The sequence below is a fragment of the Pogona vitticeps genome, chromosome 11 (assembly GCF_051106095.1).
Source record: "Pogona vitticeps strain Pit_001003342236 chromosome 11, PviZW2.1, whole genome shotgun sequence".
NCBI lineage: Eukaryota > Metazoa > Chordata > Lepidosauria > Squamata > Agamidae > Pogona > Pogona vitticeps.
Window position 1 is genome coordinate 11,650,640 of NC_135793.1, and position 12,879 is coordinate 11,663,518.

General features: G+C 41.7%; 1 long non-coding RNA gene across 1 annotated transcript; it reads left to right on the forward strand.

Moving 5' to 3' along the window:
- Nucleotides 1-964: 964 nt before the first annotated feature.
- On the forward strand, nucleotides 965-12,778 carry LOC144584463 (uncharacterized). The gene is made up of 2 exons (XR_013538726.1): nucleotides 965-2,580; nucleotides 5,428-12,778. It is a non-coding gene; the product is annotated as an uncharacterized LOC144584463 (long non-coding RNA).
- The last annotated feature ends 101 nt before the right edge of the window (nucleotides 12,779-12,879 follow it).

Sequence of the window (12,879 nt, forward strand, 5' to 3'; positions counted from 1 at the left end):
CTCACTTTATTCGCGCTGCCACCAACCTTTCCCTCATAAAACTCTTCAGACAAAAGTATGATTTTTAAAATAAAAACTTATGTTTATTGATAATAACAAAAGGAGTGGTAAATCATTATAATAATTAAAATAAAAGGCAATCAGTATAATAAAGTACCCACACACATACTCTCTCTCAGACCTTCACTCTATATGTATATAGCACAGTACTACACAACATGTACAAGCCTAACTCCCTAAGTCCCTAACCAGACCCTATCAAGTCCCTATCTGACTCACACCTCATTCACTCCCTCTTAAATACCCTAGCTCCACCCTCTTATATCCCACCTCCCGTCACGCTATTGGCAGATGACAAACAACCATAGCAATGACGGGCAGATGACATCACCGTTACTGTAACAAGGACGGTTAAGAGATGTTAAAGAGATGTTATCTACAGATCATATACCATCATTCAGTACATATACCTGCTGGTAATGCAATGCAATCATTACATTTTCAGCAGATAAATGTATGAATATTTACATGCACAAAAAGGTGTGTTGTATCCTGGTTTATTATAGAAAAAAAAACAGGGGAGAAAAAATACCCTACCTGACATTATGTCAACAATGGCCTGCAATTGCAAGTAATTAACATCTTCATTATCATACTTCTGTGTTAACAATGCATTGTGACATTATACTTTGCCTATATCTTCATGACCCCTCCCTTTATGGGGATATAGATGGGATAGAGTAGCTCTCCACATATCTGAGGAATGTTTAGTAAGGAACGCTCACAAATCCGTTAGTCTTTAAGGTTCCACAGTACTTTGTCCTTTCTCCCTCTAATTTTGCTGACAATGATCAAGTGTATGCCATCGTTATTTGTCAATTTATGACAGTCCTATCAATTACTGACATTCAGATGATCCCATAATTAACAGCCCTCTTTGGGTTTTTTTGCAGACTCATATATGTAAAGGAGATCACACAAGTAGTTGTTGGTATTTTCCTCAGTTCTCTTGGACATCTATGCATGCAACCAGGTACACAACTGTGTCTGAGGACATGATGAAGAGCTAGAAAAATTGTGTGTTCCAATATTCCTACAGAATTAAATTCAACAGGGATAAATACAAAGTACTGTACTACACCTAGGGAAAAGAAAACAAACACAGTTACAAGATGGGGGATACCTGGTTCAGCAATACTACAAGCAAGAAGGATCTTGGGATCATGTAGATCACAAGCTGGATGTGAGCCAACAGTGTGATGTGGCTACAAAAAAGGCAAATGCTATTTTAGGCTGCATTAACAGAAGTATTGTCTCCAAATCCTGTGAGGCACTTGTTCCCCTCTATTCAGCATCGGTTAGGTCTCATCTTGAGTATTGTGTCCAGTTCTGGACACCATACTTCAAGAAGGATCGCAACAAATTGGAACAACTTCAGAAGAGGGCAACAGGGGGCTAAAAACTAAGCCTTATGAGGAAAAACTGAAATAATTTGATATGTTTAGCCTTGAGAAAAGAAGACCGTGGGGAGATATGATAGCACTTTTCAAGTACTTGAAAAGGTGTCATATAGAGGTGGGGCAGGATCTGTTCTCAATCACAGGTGAATGCAGGACTTGCAACAATGACATCAAGTTACATGAAGCCAAACTTCAGTTGAATATCAAGAAAAACTTTGTAACTGTTAGAGCAGTACAGCAATGGAGCCAATTACCTCAAGAGGTGGTGAGTGCTCCCACACTGGAGGCATTGAAGAGAAATGTAGACAACCATCTGGCAAATATCTCTTGATTTGTATTCCTGCATCGAGCAGGGGGTTGGACTCGATGGCCTTATTGGCCTCTTCCAACTTCATGATTCTATGAATATGTGATTTCTAGTTTGTATGGCAGAAACCCAATAGGATTCTAGTGACTATCTTCTAATCCCTAGTAAAATACTGCCAGGTTGGTTGGTGTTACTGCTTCCTAAACAGCAAAAAGTAAACTGAGGCTGTGGCATTCCTTGGGCCAAAAGAGAGAAAATCAACTTGAAGACTCCCTGATTTGTACCTCTGTTGTTTTACAGTAATTTTGGATGGAAAAAAGAATGTGCTGTGCCTGTCTCCGATTTATTTTGTTATTTAAAAAGTAAATAATCGTGTGTAGCTAGGGTGGGAGCTGCAAGGGTTTTGCAAACTCTATTTCTCAGCATCTTGTTTGGTGGAGGTGCCAAAAGCCTTCTCATAATCATTTATAAAGTTTTTCAGTAAACAGATGCTTTGTGGGAAATAAGCAAGAAGGTGGCTCTCTATCTGTATGACTCCACCAAGTGGAATTAGCACATTTCGATCCAGCTTCTCAGTAGCACCTTTTCCAGGTTTGGTGACCTTGTACCCACTCATTCCTTGCTTATAGCAGTATCCGGGTGTGCTTCGAGTTCTGTCTCTGTGCTCCTTCATTATATGAACATTTTCTCTCTTCTGCCCTATTCTCTCTCTTTCAGTAGCAAGTGCCTTTTGGAAGAAGATTGTAGATCTCACAATTCCGTAGCCATACAACTGATTGCAAAAATGAGCACTCCAGTGCTCCCGGAGAAACGGTGAGCATAATCTAAGGGCTAGTCTAAGATACTTTGCTCCCTGAAGTGTGACATAAATTGCCAGCCCCTCCTGGACAAGGCACACCGTGGACACATTCAGCCATACGATTTTGTCACATGAGGCTAAATTCTACAAGAATTTGTTCCTGTTCCTGTTCCTGGCAGAAAAAGTACAAGAATATCTCCATTACTAATTGTTTGTAGCCCTTTTCATTATACCACCCAGAATCTGCAATCTGCAGTGGCTGCATCATTCTGCCTAATTGTAGGGCTGCCCCTGGCCATGCTACCTGTACCTCTCTGTTTGTTATTACCTCTTCTAAGACAACCCCGGGAAGTATAGTGATAGGTAACAAGGGGCTGTAGCATTCCATTCCATTCCAAGGAGATGAGGTCTTATTTCTGAGCAGATGAGTGAAGATACCAAACGTTTTCGTACATTTGTGCACATCTCAGATCTCCTTGGTTCACTCAACAAGAGAAAAATAGAGGTCGCACATTAGGTTTTGGGGAATAACCATCCATGTAGCTCTGATAATGAAGGGAGTTACTAATACTAATACTTATATGTCCAGATGGTACAAACTTGTCCATAGAGTAACTTCAGCCCAGTTCCATGGGTGATATCAAAAGGAAAAAGACCAATTTGGTTCTTTGTTGTGGTATATAGAGTAAAGTCAGAATCATATTTGGGAAATAAAAAGGTAAATGTAAGGGTTCCCCTTGACAATTTGTAAGGGGCGGTGATCATCTCCGTTTCCAACCCATAGAGCCAGCATTTGTCCGAAGACAATCTTCCGTGGTCACATGGCCAGCGCGACTAGACACAGAATGCCGTTACCTTCTCACCATAGTGGTACCTATCTATCTACTTGCATTTGCATGCTTTTGAACCGCTAGGTTGGCAGGAGCTGGGACAAACAACGGGAGCTCACTCCGTCATGTGGATTCAATCTTACAACTGCAGGTTTTCTGACCTTGCAGCACAGAGGCTTCTGCGGTTTAACTCACAGTGCCACCACGTCCCTCATATCTGGGAAATAGTATGCTGCTAATGCAGGTCATTTCCCAGTTTTACCATTCTATGAAACACTTGGTCAACACCTATACTTTATTTCAATGCTATTTTTTTGTTGTTGTTGTTTTTGGTGATGGTTTTTTTGTGTAGAAGGACCCCTTATCTACACATAGTTACTCTATGGTGGGAAATTATGAAATTGAATTTATAGCTCTCTGAAGACCAAAATCTACAATAACAGTTTACAAAATACTGAGTGATAAGCATCAAGGATACTAGCTGGATGGTTCAGTGGGTTAAGTGGAGCCAGAGGCTGGGAATTGGATTCTGCCCTGTGCTCCAACTTATGTAGTCATGGGGCCAGCTGCACGGCCGTACAGTGCTCGCCAAAGAAGGGAATGGTGAACCACTTCTGAGTATTTTCTACCTTAAAAACCCTGTAATGGGACACCATAGGTCAGAATCAACTTGATAGCACTCAGTAATTATTATTATCAAGGACTGAAACACTGAAAAACCTCTATTCTTAAAAAACAGTTTGGCAGAGGAGAAAAAAATCCTTCCTAGTAAATTGAGAAATGAACGAATCAGATGCACCTCTTGAGTAACAGTTTCCTGATCCAAAATGACGTGACTGTGAAATTCTATCCCAGTGCCTTGCCAATGCGGTGTTCATAGACGATGCTGAGCACATTCCAAACATTGACTAGATTTTCTAAGTGTCTTGAACATAATTAAGCCTCTTAATGAACCTTGTGGTTAACCCAGTTTTCTAGTTGTAACGTCTGAAAACAAATGGTTACTTGTTGTTGAAACCTCAGGGGTCAGATGGCCAGAAATCACATAGGTAGAAGAATGATTTAACTGTGAGATCATATACAAAGTGAAGTCAAAATCACCCTGGATTACATTAGAATATCACTGACTAGGCCAATTCAGAGTGAAAATTCAGTGCGGAAAGTCTTCCCATCATTCAGAACTGGCTTCAATTGCTTTTCATAGCATTCTGTGGCTAATTCTCATTGGCTGCATAGGGAAAGTGTTGACAGTGTTGTTTCAGAGCCTGAGAAGGATACTTGTTCCACATTTCTGACTCAAGTTCTCTTGTTTCTGCCCTAGATAGTCATATCTCTCTAATGCTTCCCTTCTTGCCTCCCCTCCCACTGCTCTTTGATAGCAAAAATCAGTATTGAAGGAGGAACAAATGCGGTTTATGGTTTGCATTTTTGGTTATTGCTGTTGCCTTCTTTGCTTTCTGAAGTCCAGTTTTCTGGGATAAGGAAGCAGAAGGCAAGCTGTGATAAGTAGTAATTTCTTCACTGCTGCGAACGGGTGAGATAAAAGTTTGTCAACTGGCTTGAAAGGATTCAGGAAATGCCTTTTTTATGTGCTAGTCCTTTCTGTCACTCTTTGCTTCTGCAAAATGTATATGTGTTAGTTAAGCCAAAGTCACTGTTGTGGACTACAGCTTCCAGAAGTCACAGTCACTGATGGTGGCTAGGGGATTTGGGGAATTGTAGTTCAAAGGAATAACTTTTAAGTTCTCAGTTGTGCCCTTGTGATAATTGGTATCACGGATTCTCCTTACTGTGGCAAAGACGATCAGGCGTTATTGGCATCAGTCTGGATCTTAAGTGGGTTCTGTGAGGTTACAGAAGCTATTTAATGTCCTAGTCCTGCATGCATTAAAATGTAGAAGTGCAACATGATAAATGACTGCAGGGAAATTTACACAAATAAAAAAATAAGCAAGCTGATTAGGGTGATTGATGGCTGGCACATTCCATCTTATTCACATTTCTCCTTGTAAATCCTTGTTTGTTTTACAGCCAAGTGAAAAGCCTGCCAAGAACTTGTGACAGATTCTCCAGGGCATCGTTGTTTCCAATATGGTAAATGAAGACTCTGGACGCTGGCAGGGGGGAAACAGACCTTGATGTCACCTTCTTCTAGACAGGGGCCTGGATCTCTGCTCACTGTTCTCGTTCCAACTGCCTTGCTGCATCCCTTCATTGTCCCTCCGTTATGGGGATTTTTGATTGTGTGTTGCCAAATTTGTCTATCAAAGTCTACCATGAGCATGAATTCTTTCCAAGTCATATTGGCCTATAGGAATCGGTTGACCTTGGGCTTGAAGGAAGGAAGATTTGTTTTGCAGCCTTTGTCTTATCTGTGGTGAGATACAGGGAGTGGCTACCAGAACTACCTGTACTGGTTTGTTCAGAAAGGACATGCAGGTAGGAGGTGGGGTTCTGGTCAATCTTCTAATAGACATTTCCTCTGTCCTTCTACTGTCATAAGGAAACCATGTAATATTTAATTGCAGTGAATTTATATTGTTATGCCAATTCTTCTCTGAGACACAGGAATATAGCTGTGGAGTTTCCTATGCCAGAAGATCAGGAAAGGCTAACTAAGATTTCAAAAATCAGCATTGCTTATGAATATACAGGATGAGCAAAACTCTAGATAGCTCAGTGCATTCGGTCTCAGAGGTTAGGAGTTTTATTCCCCCGCAGCACCTCCTTGACGGAGACTGGACTTAATGATCTAGAGGGTCCCTTCCAGCCCTGCATTTCTAAGGTTATTGTTATTATTACTCAAAAAATGGCAGGCACAGTCAATCAAAACTACAAAAACATTGACGGATATTATAAAACAGATACAAGTTTTAACCAAAAATCTAAGTATTTGTTAAATAATGGCACATGTATACTGTTCATAATGTATACAAACTGTTACTAATATTTTCAATTTGTATACTGTTTGTATTTGTTTAGTCGTTAACTCGTGTCTGACTCTTCGTGACCCCATGGACCAGAGCACACCAGGCCCTCCTGTCTCCCACTGCTTAAAAAGTTGGGTCAAATTCATGTTGGTCACTACGACGACACTGTCCAACCATCTCGTCCTCTGTCCTCCCCTTCTCCTCTTGCCTTCACACTTTCCCAACATCAAGGTCTTTTCCTGGGAGTCTTCTCTTTTCATGAGATGGCCAAAGGATTGGAGACTCATCTTCAGGATCTGTCCTTCCAGTGAGCATACAGTATATAGTTCCTAATATTGCATACTTTTCCTAATGCTGTCATTTTTGTAGCTCTGATACTGTTATTTTTGAGATCTGCAACTGCTTATAGCACTGTGTGAAATTTTGTGATATTGTTCCCAAAGCTCCGATGACTATGGGGACCATTGAAATGTGTTTCGTGCAGAAGAGACATGTTTCATTTGCCAAATCTCTGTATTTTGTTAGCATTTCAATTCTTTATTTTCAACACTGGTATCATTGAATTGCCATGTCAATGTTCATTCGATTATTACTATGTCTGGTGTGTTATGTTCAAGATGCCTATCAGTTTGGATTTGGAAATCCCAGAAGATCTTGAGTTCACCATTTTCTGACACCTTATTTACCTTTTGGAGGCTGGCAAATTATATTTTTTGCATAATAACCAGTGCACTAATTTTACCACTGTATCATGTCTAATTTTGTAATCTGTGCAATCTTTGGACATTTACTTATGAGATGTGACACAGTTTCATCTTTTTCTTAGCAGTCAAATTTTGCTGCTAGTAATAACCTTGAATCTTAGTTTTCATCACATTGATTTGTGCAACAAAAATCAAGCCTTCAGTTTCTTTTTAAATAGCCCCCAGTTTTAACCATGCCCATGTCAATTTATAAACATGCTTTCCATCAATATTTCTCAGGCGTTGTCCATGTAGGGGCTACCTTTAAGACTGATGTGGAAGCTTCAGATGGTGCAGAACGCGGCAGCCAGATTACTTAGTGGAACGAGAAAACACCAGAATCTCTCTCCCACTCTGGCTGCCTTGCATTGGCTGCCAATTAGTTTCCGCATTGATTTCAAAGTGTTAATGATAACATATAAAGCCCTAAACGGTTTAGGACATTGATACCTAGCAAAACGCCTTCTCCCACCTAGATCTACTTGAGTCACTCGCTATAGCAAGGAAAGACAGCTGAGGGGCCTGACGCCGAGAGAGGCCCGGAAAGAAAGAACAAGAAACCGGGCCTTCCTGGCAGTGGCCCCTCGACTTTGGAACAGCTTGCCATCAGAGATCTGCCTGGCACCCTCGATGGGCGTTTTCAAGAGCCAATTAAACACTTGGCTCTTTAGGCAGGCCTTCCATCCTGTCAATCCTTGACTTTTACTTAGTTTTTTTGTCTATTTTTCCATTTTGATTAACACTAATATGTTAATTTAATTTATTCTTTTAACTCTTTTATGAATGATTTTATTGTGACCTGCCCTGAGTAGACATCATCTAGAAGGGCGGGATGATAAGCCTTCTCTGGTCCATTAATCATTGTTCAGTTATGTCACTATTTGGGTGTTTCCTTTACCAAATTTCCACCCTTCTTTTTTTAAAAACCATGGGCTGTTGAGTTTGCCTCTTAATAGCATTTCAGCATTTCTCAATTTTCAGCGGGAGTCCATGTTTTGCATTTACAGTACGTTGTTCCAGTAGCTTTGCAGCATGGTTCCTCAAGAGAGTCAACAGGGTCAACAGCCCTGTAGCCCATTTGTCACCAGATGTCCAGGGGTTATAGCCTCTGACAAGGTCCTTGACCCTGACAATTTCTGTTTATTTCCTTTCATCATAACTGATGATTGGTGAACACATTTGGTTTGGCTTATCAGCTGAGACCTGTCTGGTTTGGGAGACTCTTCGGGTAGCATGACCACTAGCATAGTTCTCAGCCTCACTGAGGCATACAGGGCCCTCTGCCTCAACAAGGTCTATGTCCATGGGGGTGGGTGAGGATGAGGATGAGGATGAAGAGGATGAACTCAACAGGTAGCCCGAGTGCACTGTTCCCAAATCTGGAGAAACAGGCAGTTCCTGCTCTCTGTCACAATATCTTTTTGAGAGTGACGTTCCAGGTTAAAAGGGCCATATATTCCCTGCAATTAATATGTTTTCCCTCTGATCATGGACTTCTTTCAGAGGTAGGCACCTCCAACTTCAGCACTCAGACTTACAAAACGAGCTCAAGTTTGCCTTCCAGTAATCAATCATAAAATACAATGTGCTAAAAATAAAATACAGAGGTGAGGAAAGCAAGTACTGTAACAAATTTGTTTAACTGCTTGAGGGAGCACTACTTCTAAATATGTGCTAAGCATATCATTTAATTTAGTCCTCTGTCTGACTAAATTATTTTATCTTCAGCTAAAACACATCATATGTGAGCGTGGAGTTAATGAATGTATGCTCTTTGAAAACGCTATTCTTACAGAGAAGTGCTGAATATTTCGTAATCATTTTTGCCATTTTCCTCTGATTTGGCAAATGAAGGCAGTACCTGTTATCCTCACCTCGTCTTTAGGACCATTAACCATCTGCCATCCAATCATACAATATTATTCCTTTGTTTACCTTTGCTTTAATTTCCATCTCCTTCTTCTTTTGTCTTGCACTATTTTTGAGACTGGAAGAGGGATCTGTGATCTTTCTTTCTAAATGTACAAGGATGGTGCACTATGAATTAGCAAGCTACTAACTATATAAACCAATAACCTTACAAAATGATTTCTAGTTCATGAGGGTCTATGCTACAGTAAATCTGTCAACCAGTTAAGCCCCGTAAGATACTGTGTTGCTCAAGCAAGGAGGACTTTAGAGACATTTGAATCCACTATGTGTCTGCCTTTACAGCAGTGGTCAATACTACCAAGCAGAACTAGGAAATTCTATGTGAGATCTGAAGGTCAGGAGAAGAAGAAAAAGAAAGAAAAAAAAGAAAAGGCAAAGCTCTCTGAAGCACTTCTGTAGATCATCAGTCTTATTCTGAATCCTGTTTTGCTCACCTTCTGCCAGTGGCTCAGTTTATGTGCAGAATGAGTGCTTAAATATTTCTTGTCTGCAACATCTGTGCTAAAAACTGGAGGGTCTTTTTTAAGACAGTGAAATGTGGAACTGCAGTAATAAGAGAGTATGTCTGGCCCAGTGACCCACAGCAAAGGCTGCAATGGATGTAAAAAGGGTAGAGCAGAGGAGGAGAGGAACAGTTCTGCATTAACCTGGGAGGCTGATGTGCTCTGACAGGAGGAAGCAGTCGCCGCACACACCACTCTTGGGCTTTGCATCAGTTAGCAGGAGAGTACGTGCAGGTTATAAGCATCACACAAGGAAGACAGTGCAATTTCTCATGAAGTCTGAAAAGAACTGGTGTGGAGAATATTGCATGTGATGTCAAGGATACAAGCAGAAATGCAGCTCAAAGTGCTGTATGGCTTGGGGAAAAAAGATACTTTGGAGACCACATTCTCCCATGTGCCTTCTTGAACCCTTAGATCAACATAAGAAGTGGCATCGTCTGGAGCCCTTGGTATTTGTCCAGTAATAGTACTCGTGTTCAGACATATGGTATCCAGGCGGGCTGACCATGCAAAACTAGAAACTGAGCTAACCCCAGTTCTGTATCTTTGTTCACGCAAATCGACAGTCTGAACAGAAAAAACTTGATCCATGAAGGCTCATCACATAAACATAGAGAAATCGAGGTTCTCCCTCAGTTAGAGAACCTTTCATGGATTGATAAGATTCCCCTCTTCAGGCCTGTTGCTTTGTGTGAACACAGTGATGACACGAACATACATTTAGCCTACCTGATACTAAATGACCGACAGGCTAATGATTCTGAGGAGATGCTAGAATCAGTCTCTCTGGTCCTTCTGGGGTTGCAGCTCACTGCTATGAAGCTTTTAGCTTGCTGACTTGACCCACCTTGCTCCCCTAGGCTGAGGAGTGGACCTCAGGCCCCCTGAAATGCCAAGGAGACACTTCTCTGCTGCTGCTCCTCCACTCTTCTGTTCACAGAAGAAGCAAAACAGCTACATTTTAAAAATTGCTCCTTATCAGTCCAATACAACCCCTAAGGGCAGGGCGTGTAGAATATGTTCTCTTGGCCTAATAAGAAATCCTGACTAGAGATGGGCTATTCATATTCGTATTCCAGAGGGTGTGAATATGAATAGTGGCAGGTGCCATGGAGGTCCATTCCCTCTTGCAAGAACCAGCCGGTCCACTCATTATTTGGCATGTGGCATACAAAAAGCAAAAAGCAAAGCGTGCTGCTTATATACCACCCCATAGTTCTTCAAGCACTCTCTGGGTGCTTTACACTCTGGGTGCTTTACAAGTTAATTATGCAGGCTACACATTGCCCCCCCTCCCAGTGAGCTGGGTACGCATTTTACCGACCTCGGAAGGATAGAAAGCTGAGTCAACCTTGAGTCGGCTACCCAGGATTGAACCCCAGGTTGTGAGCAGTTTTGGCTACAGTACAGCGGTTTAACCACTGCACCATGAGGCTCTTAATGATGCTCAGCTCCATTGTCATCATCCCATTAATGGAAGGAGACTGGCCAGTTCTTCACTGCCTCCCTGCCCAGCTGACGACTCATTGACTGAGTGGGAAGACTCCCCATCCTGACTCTACACTGGAGCGCTTGGCTATGAGGGGAGAGAGAGAGCTGACCAGGCTCCTTCCATAATTGGTGTGACAATGACAACAGAGCTAAGCCAAATGATGAGTGGACTGGCCAGTTCTAGGGGGGAGTGAACAGACCTCCATGGCATCTATGGTGCCACTATTCATACCTGTATTCCCAGGGATACAAATACAAATAGTTTATCTCTAATACCTGTTGCTCTTAGTCCCTGATAGAATAACTTGAGGATAGTCCCACTGCAGAATGCTGTCCATGGTTCAGAAAATTCCAAGTCCTGGGCTGGTCATTATGATACTAGCCCCATACCCTGCCATCACAGCTGTGCAATCAGCCAAGCAGAAGACAGAATCCCAGATGGAGCAAGAAATGGTACAAGAGGCACACAGCCACCCAGCCTCTTTGCATATCCATCATGAGAGCCCAGTGGCCGCCTCTATTCTAGTTTGGATCTTAAACTAAGATAACTAAGAGAAAGTTACATGTAGAGTTAGAATCATAGAATCATAGATTAGTGAAGTTGGAAGAGGCCTATCAGGCTATCAAGTTCAACCCCCTGCTCGATGAAGGAATACAAATCAAAGGTGGTTGTCTAGGTTTCTCTTGAATGCCTCCAGTGTGGGAGCACTCACCACCTCTTGAGGTAATTGGTTCCATTACTGTACCGCTCTAACAGTTAGGAAGTTTTTCCTGACATTCAATTGAAATCTGGCTTCCTTTAACTTGAGCCCATTGTTGTGTGTCCTGCACTATGGGATGATTGAGAACAGATCTTGCCCCTCCTCTGTATGACAGCCTTCCAAATATTTTAAAAGTGTGATCGTATCTCCCCTCAGTCTTCTTTTCTCAAGGCTAAACATACTCAGTTCTTTCAGCCTTTCCTCACAGGGCTTGGTTTATAGTCCCCTGATCATCCTTGTTGCCCTCCTCTGAACTTCTTCCAATTTGCCAGCATCCTTCTTGAAGTCTGGTGTCCAGAACTGGAGACAATACTCAAGGTGAGGCCTAACCTGTGCTGAATAGAGGGGATCTGGCACCCCACAGGATATGGAAACTATACTTTTGTTAATGCGGCCTCATATTCAGTTTGTGATATACGACAATCCCAAGATCTTACTCGCTTTGTATCATCCCATCTTGTAACTGTGCATTTAATTTCTTTTTCTGAGGTGCAGTATTTTGCACTCATCCCCGTAGATTTTCATTTTGTTGTTTTCAGCCCAGTGCTCCAGTCTATCAATATCATTTTCAATTTTGTTTCCGTCTTCCAGGGTATTAGCTATTCCACCCAATTTTGTATCATCTGCATATTGTCTCCAGAATTATTTGGCAAAATTAATTTTTAAGTACAAGTTAAAAATTAGCACAAAGTACATATTGAGAGCCAGTGTGGTTTTGTAGGTAAAGTGTTGAACCAGGACTCAGGAGGCCTCACTTCAAATCCCTCCTGGCTGTGGAAACGCATTGGTGAGCAGTAGCAGTAAAACCACTCCATAGGAATCTTACATATCTTGCAAACACTACCTAGTTGGAATAAACTTGACAACAGCATCTCTCTCTCTCTCTCTCTCTCTCTCTCTCTCTCTCTCTCTCTCTCTCTCTCTCTCTCTCTCTCTCTCTCTCTCTCTCTCTCTCACACACACACACACACACACACACACACACACACACACACACACACACACACACACACACACAGTCCCTAGTTCAGCATAAAAAGTAATGTAGAAAATCAAGACTCTGGAACGAGGAATATAATGAATTCCATTGACAACTGCAGGTCAAACAACTCATTCATTT